The 8,370-nt window shown below is 37.0% G+C and overlaps 1 long non-coding RNA gene across 1 annotated transcript; it reads right to left on the reverse strand.

The window, feature by feature from the left end:
• Positions 1-1,106: 1,106 nt before the first annotated feature.
• LOC127075653 (uncharacterized) lies at positions 1,107-7,385 on the reverse strand. The gene is made up of 3 exons (XR_007786619.1): positions 7,286-7,385; positions 6,763-6,902; positions 1,107-1,332 (listed from the first exon to the last, which is right to left on the reverse strand). It is a non-coding gene; the product is annotated as an uncharacterized LOC127075653 (long non-coding RNA).
• Between the last annotated feature and the right edge of the window lie 985 nt (positions 7,386-8,370).

Genomic DNA, 8,370 nt, shown 5'->3' on the forward strand with positions numbered 1-8,370 from the left:
GACCACCTTTACCACACTTGAAACACTTCATCTCAGCACTGGTACACTCATGAACACGATGTCCAGCCCGACCACATCTATAACACTTAACAGGAGCACTAGAGTCTCCCCCACTAGGCCTCTTCATCCCACTCTGCTTCTGGAAACCTTCGCCAGCTGCATACGGTTTCCCACGATCAATCCGATTCTTACCTTTCCTATCAACCCTTTGCTGATAGCTCTCTGCTCTGGCCTTGGAATCCTGTTCAAAAATCCTGCAACAGTCAACCAAATCAGAAAACACCCTGATTCGCTGATATCCAATCGCCTGCTTGATCTCGGGACGCAACCCGTTCTCAAACTTCACACATTTCGAAAATTCTCCCGCAGCCTCATTATAGGGAGTATAATACTTTGACAACTCTGTAAATTTAGCAGCATACTCAGTAACAGACCTGTTACCCTGCTTCAATTCCAAGAACTCTATCTCTTTCTTTCCTCTAACATCCTCTGGAAAATACTTCCTCAGGAATCTCTCTCTGAATACAGCCCAAGTAATTTCAGCGTTCCCAGCAGTTTCCAACTCAGTGCGGGTAGCAACCCACCAATCATCAGCTTCTTCTGACAGCATATGCGTACCGAACCTGACCTTCTGGTTATCGGCACACTCAGTCACTCGGAAGATTCTCTCTATCTCCTTCAACCACTTCTGAGCGCCATCTGGATCGTATGCTCCCTTGAACATTGGAGGATTGTTCTTCTGGAACTCACTCAGTTGACGAGCAGCTCCCATCCCCACAACATTCGGATTCCCTCCAAGTACTCCAGCTAGCATACCCAGAGCCTCAGCAATCGCAGCATCGTCTCTACCTCTTCCAGCCATCTCTATTCTGAAAACCCAACAAGCTAAAACAATAAGTACTGATAGGGTTACACAACACCTATCCCGTACAGGGGAAACAGAATAACTACGACTCGACTCGACCAACTATGCTCTGATACCACTAATGTAACACCCTTCTAAATACCCCAAAATATTTAATTAAAATATATAACATGTCAACTCAGAGTAATTATGCCCCGAAGGGTGTCACACAATCATTTCACCACAATTATCAAAATGTCCTGTCATGCTCATTTATTAAATCAAAATAAGGTTCTTTTGCATAATTCGCAGCGGAATAAAATCTAGCATCAATGTAAAGCATGTAACACGATACATGTAAATCATTCAACAACCAATATCAATTAATTAAAACATCCCCTCCCGATGTTACATCTATCAGAGCATGACCCGCTAAAGACGACATTAGACTCCAAAGAATAGCTTCTACTCAACTCACTGCTTGTTACCTGAAAAATAGCTGTAAGGGTGAGTTCCTCAATCAATGTAATAGGCATTATACAACATTATGTAATGTTAAGTAAATAACGCAACAATTCACCCTAACCAGACTACACCCTCAATAACGGCAGTATTAACTCCAACATCATACTCAACAATAATATATATCATATGTATAATTTTCAAACCATATTCAACATTACAACACAACACAACGATTTACTCACTAACTCCTCACAATGGGAATTAGCTACAGCCCCACAGGCTATGCCATGCATTCACTATGTAATGAGACTCCATGAAATGCGGTACCGACTCTTCTTGAACATACAGTTCAAGCTCACCGATCCCTCCGGATACGGCTACTAAGCTCACTAGTCCCACTCATTGAGATCTAATGACTCACTCACTAATTCCTCACAATGGAAATTAGCTACAGCCCCGAAGGCTAGACTATGCAAGCTAATCATCTAGCATGCAAACATCAACAACAATTACCACAACAATTCACTCACTAATTCCTCACAATGGGAATTAGCTACAGCCCCGAAGGCTATGCTATACACGCTAATCACCTAACAATGCAGCATCAACAATAATTCACAACGGACATAAGCTTACACTCTAAGCCATACAACAGTCCATTCACAACACAGGCAATATATATACATTCACATCATTAGGCATGCCATCATACATCAATCAACACATCATTATCATGTAAGTCAATTAAACACCGTATTAGCACTCTCTACTAATACCTATACGGCTCACAACAGCGGAATACAATCTCTATTACATCACGTGCCAACATAGGCCAGCTCTCAATTATGTACACAACATTAACATATCCATCTTTCCACTCTGCAACATACGATATCCAGTTTCGATGATGACAAAACCATTATGCACGTCCATGAACAAAGAATGAAGGCTTTTGAGTCGACTATAGGGGTCAGCTCAAAGCTCGCTGGTCGGCGCAAAGGCTCTGCTCAACTGGAGGGAGTCAGCGCAAACACCCCTTGCGTCGACGCATACAGTCGGCGCTTATCTCACGGGTCGGCGCAAAAATGCCTTGCGTCGACGCATACAGTCGGCGCTTGCCCCACGGGTCAGCGCACGCCGACTCTATGGTCGACCGTTCGCGCGCAGACTCAGATTTTTCTGAGTTATTCCAAGTTCCGTCAGCTTAATGCATATCAGGTTTTCCGGCCGCTCCCGCATCTAAAACCCTTTCTCCAAAAACCCAATTTGTCTCATAAATTGGTAGGGCCGATTCAAGTTTTTAATTGGGATCCGTGCCATAGTCTAACATTTACGACTCGCACAACTATCGATTCAATTTACAGTTTTTAACACAGTTTATCCAACATCAATTTCAGCATATACAGTCCCAATTAGGGTTAAATCGACGGCTTATCACTACCCATTACATATTATCCCATAATTCCCATTAATCGACGATAAACCCCCCTTACCTGAGATAATCCGGCAATTCTTTGAGTTCAAGCTCTTCCTCTTCTCCAACTTTCTTCCTCTTGCTCTGCCTCTGCCCTTTTCCTCTTCTCTGCAGTTTCTCTGTTTTCACGTGAAAACACTCCTTTACCAAATGGGATTCTCTTTCCTCATTTCACACTTATATATTTTCCAACAATAATTATTATTCCAAAATAATTAAAATAATCCAATAATAATAATCTAATTATTTAATTAAATTAATAATATACTATTAATTCAATTTTTTAATAATTATTTTATTTTATTGGGGTGTTACACTTTCCACTGCTATTTATAGATCGTTTCTAAACCTAAGAAGGCATCGAAGCAATGTTGAATATTGTATGTGTTAGGGTTTAGTGTTTTTGTTATTTGTGAGTCGCTCTTATATCTCGTTGATATTAGAGTTGGAATGTGTTTTTGAGTTGTTATTGTTAATCACCCATAAGCTTTTAAGCGAGACTGGATTATATGTTTTAGAAGAGTGTATTCTATTATTTGATTAAAGTCATTATCATTGTTTGTGATTGAAGGGAAGTGATAAGGGTCTCATATCTAGGAGAGTCTTATATAGAAACGTCCACGGTTATAGATTAGGTGATAAGTTTGTAAAACCTGAGGTTGTTTGGATCTTCGAACTAATTATATGATAGTGGATTTCCTTCATGGCTTTTTAGCCCTCAAATGTAGGTGACGTTGCACCGAACTAGGTTAACAACTGCTTTTTTTGTGATCTTAGTTAAATCTTAATATTGTTTGTGGTGTGACAATGTGTTGACCATGGTGTCGTGACATCGTGTACGACATCCAGGATCTGGTTACTAGAATTTCAATTGGTATCAGAGCAGACATCCTATTCTGTTTCTGGATGAGATCCAGGGAAGATACTTTCTAGTACCATGGACAAGGATGGAGGATTTATTAACAGACCCCCTATCTTAGATGAATCCACTTATGACTATTATAAGGCAATAATGATGGCATTCCTAAAATCTATGGATAGAAAGACCTAGAAAGCTGTCATCAAGGGATGGGAACATCCTGTCGTGAATGACAAAGACTGGAACGTTACTGCTGATTTGAAGCCTGAAGATGATTGGTCCAAGGAAGAAGATGAATTGGCTCTTGGAAACTACAAAGCTTTGAATGCTCTATTCAATGGTGTTGAAAAAAACATATTCAGTTTGATAAACACTTGTATTGTAGCTAAAGATACATGGGTGATCCTCAGAACTACTCATGAAGGCACATCTAAAATGAAGATGTCTAGACTTCAGCTCCTCACTACTAGATTTGAGAATCTAAAGATGAAAGATGATGAGAATAATCATGAGTTTCACATGAGTATTCTTGAAATAGCCAATTTACCAAGTGCCTTGGGAGAAAAGATGTTAGAAGAAAAACTGGTTAGAATAATAATTTAGGAAATCATGTATCACAACCTAATGTTGAACAAAGTGTCATGCCATCTTGAATAACTGTACAACAGGTGTTGCTTATGTTCCTTGCAGACTGCTGTCCTGAGAAATGTTGAACAAAGTGTCATGACATCTTGAATAACTGTGCAGTAGGTGTTGCTTATGTTCCTTGCACACTTATGTCCTGACAGATGTTATGATATCTTACACCAGTACACCTATAGAGGTCTGCAAGTGTGAATCCTTGAAGATTTGATTTTAAAATGCGAGGTTTTGGATGATTCTAGTTCTCCTATATATGCAGCAAATCAAGGATGTTTTAGGAACATTGCAAATTTGATGTGATTTCACAAAAAGGATCTTTTGATACTTTTTAGGAAATATTATAGATTTGTTCCTATTATTGTGGAGAAAATCTTGCATCTAATTTACAAGAGAATATTGGATCTAATTTGAAGAGTCCAAGCCCATAATGCAAGAGTCTATTTATAAGGACTCCCTAAACCTAAATTTTCAAGCAATTCACATTGAAGAAACCGTGTGCACAAATAAGGGTTTAGGGTTTTGAGAGTTCCTTAGGTTTTAGTGTTTGTTCGTACTTCCCTCGTGTATCTTTTCATGTATAGAGGTTGACTGATTGTACTTGATTGTATATGAAGTTATTATTCTCACTCATGAGCTTTTAAGCTAAGAGTTAAGTATTGTTCTGGATTGAAAGCTTTAAAGACATAACCAAGTATTGTTTATTGGAAGTGTAATCGTGTGGTTTGGGTTATTGTCACTGGTTTGTGACTTAGGATATCACTACGGTGATTGGAAGTTAGAGGGGGATTCTCATATCTATAAGGGTTCTAGGTAGAAATTGTATGGGTAATGATTAGGTGATAAGTTGTAAACTGAGATTGTATAGGCTTTGAACTAATACTATTAGTGGATTTCCTTCCTAGCTTGGTAGCCCCCAAATGTAGGTGACATTGCACCGAAATGGGTTAACAATTGATTGTGTCTTTTATCTTCTGCAATTTAATTTTGCATAATTACTATTTTGGTAAAAGTGTTTCTGTCAGCAGATGATCTCTTAACATTTGTCTTGACATTGTGTTTTGTTACTTTTTGTTCTCATATCTGTAAGTTATCTTGTTATTGTTTTTTGATCAGATATCAATCTCTCGACATCTATTAGGACATCTGATATCTGCATACCATAATTTCATTTGGTATCAGAGCAGGCATCCTGCTCTGTTTCTGGGTGAGATCCAGGGAAGATACTTTCTGGTACCATGGAAGGAGGACTTGTTAACAGACCACCCATCTTAGATGGCACCAACTATGACTATTGGAAGGCACGTATGGTGGAATTCCTAAAATCTATGGATAGTAAGACTTGGAAAGCTGTCATCAAGGGTTGGGAACATCTTGTTATGAAGGACAAAGATGGGAAGGCTACTACCGACTTGAATTCTGAAGAGGACTGGTCTAAGGAAGAAGCTGAACTGCCTCTTGGAAACTCCAAAGATTTAACTGCACTATTCAATAGAGTTGACAAAAACATATTCAAGTTAATAAACAATTGTACTATGGCCAAAGATGCATGAGAAATTCTCGTAACCACCCATTAAGGCACATCTAAATTGAAATGTCTAAACTCCAACTTCTCACTACCAGATTTGAGAATCTAAAGATGAAAAATGATGAGAGTATTCATGATTTTTATATGAATGTTCTTGAAATTGCAAATTCATCTAGTGCCTTGGGAGAGAATATGTCAGAAGAAAAGTTGGTTAGAAAAATTCTCAGGTCCCTACCTAAGAAATTTGACATGAAGGTCACAACCATTTAAGAAGCCCAAGACATCAGCAACATGAGAGTAGGTGAACTTGTTGGGTCACTCCAAACTTTTGAATTGGGTATTAGTGACAAATCTGAAAAGAAGAACAAAAGTATAACTTTTTTATCCAACACTGAAGATGAAGAGGATCAATGTGACTTGGATACTGATGTGGGAATGTATAATGCTATTGTACTGCATAAGAGATAATTCAACAAGGTGCCGAAGGGAATGGACAGGAAGTAGAGAGCAAATGTCAAGAACATCTCATCTGACATTAGTAAGAATAGTGATTCCCCAAAAAAAAAGCATGAACAAAAGAAAATCCCAATCAAGGAAAAGGTATTCAGTGTGATGAATGTGAGGGTTTTGGTCACATTAGATCAGAATGCCCTACATATCTCAAGAAACAAAAAAAAGGCTTGTCTGTTTCTTTGTCTGATGATTCTGAAGGTGAAACTGATGATGAAACTGCTAAGCATGTTATAGCTTTCACTGGTAGATATGAATCTGATGAAGATTTTTATGATGAGGATGTCTCTTATGAAGAATTAGTTGCTTCCTACAAAGAGCTTTGTGTCAGAAGTGAAAAGGTGTGTAATACAGGAGAAGAGGCGTACAATATTTGGAGAACCAAAAAAATTAGTAAAAGCAAATTAACGTAGGTTCATATATCTATGTGCTCTCACATTTACCTCTTTCATAACCGTGTTCTCACTCTCTCTTCTCTCAGACTCAACCGAGTCTGTTCGTCCTCCCCTCCACTTCCGGTGGCAGCGATGCCGGCGGCCCTCCGTGGCCATCGCCGTCTCCTCCGACGGATGCACCTTAAAACCTAAAAGTGCAAAGACCAACCCCCTTAGTTTTTAGTGTAGAATATGAATCTAATCTTAATTTCTCCAAATTCCTAGCGAAATGGAAGGATCTAAAAACACATAGCCCAAAATAATCAAACCTAAATCGCCCCTAATTTACCTCTTTTGAACAAAACAACGTCAAGAAGCATGAATATATACGAGCAGTTACATATAACAATCAAAACTCACACTTCCAAAATCCTATCGTACTCCAATCCAATATTTGTTTCAGATTTCAACAATATAGCAGAGAAAAATAGCAACAATACACGAAGAATAAAAAATGAAGGAAAGAAATACAAGACCCCGCCGAGGTTTGAAGCTCCGACGAAGGTTTGATGGCCTCTAATTGAATTTTTACCTCATGTGCGTTTCAATATCTGAGTTGCTTGTTCGTTCCCCGTCTTCCCCTCTCTTTATATGTTGTTGGGATTTGTAATATGATTTTGCAGGGGTTGTAGTTCCAACTTCTTGAAGGTTTCATTATTAAATTTGTAATATGATTTTGCTTGTATTTCTTGTCATTTTATGAATTGTAATTTTTCTTCTTTTTTACCTATGTAATTTGGTTTACTACTAGTATAAATTGTTTATATTGATGCAAAATATACTAGCCTATTTTAACACTGATGCAAATGAGTTTGTGAATTTCTACTGATGTGAATTTTTATTGATGTAAGTTAACCATTTTATTGATGTATGATGCAGTTAATTTTGGTACTGATATAATATTTTTTGAGTAATTTCTGCTGATGCATAAAATTGGTTTTCATTTTGATAATGTAAATGGAATTAATTCCTACTAATACAAGTTGAAATGACTTAGTCTTTTTTTACAGCAAAAGGACTTTAACTCATGCTAATTTGTTCTTTTTATTGGTGCAAACAATCAAACTTTCACCTAATGCAAAAAATGCAAATCAGACTTCTCTTGGAGGCAAATAAAATATTAAATGAAGATTATGCAAATAAGAAGGCAAAATATTTATTTAAAATAATGAGATGTGTATGTTTAATAAAATTAGATCAAAGAAAAGAAAAGTTACAAACAAGAAGACTATTCATATATATTTTAAAATGAGATAAGAAATAGTTATTATGATAAAATGTTCTTCTTAATATATAAAAGAATTAAAATAAATATGATAATATTGATTTATAATAATGAAGATTATTATTTAATAAAATACTAAAAATAAAAATGGGACGACAATGATAGAATAATATGACTACTCAAAATGAAATATGATTAATGAAATGTTGTCTAAAATAAAAATGGGATGAATGATACCTAAATGTGTAAAAGATCAGAATTTTCAGTTGATGAATGCATACGAGACTCAATAACCAATTGTCATGCAAATCAATGATTTTAAAATGATGACAATACATGCTCAAATGGAATGGTTATATTGATGCAGATGGAGATGATTTGAGAAAGTAAAA

Source organism: Lathyrus oleraceus, chromosome 4 (genome assembly GCF_024323335.1).
Source record: "Lathyrus oleraceus cultivar Zhongwan6 chromosome 4, CAAS_Psat_ZW6_1.0, whole genome shotgun sequence".
NCBI classification, from domain to species: Eukaryota; Viridiplantae; Streptophyta; class Magnoliopsida; order Fabales; family Fabaceae; genus Lathyrus; species Lathyrus oleraceus.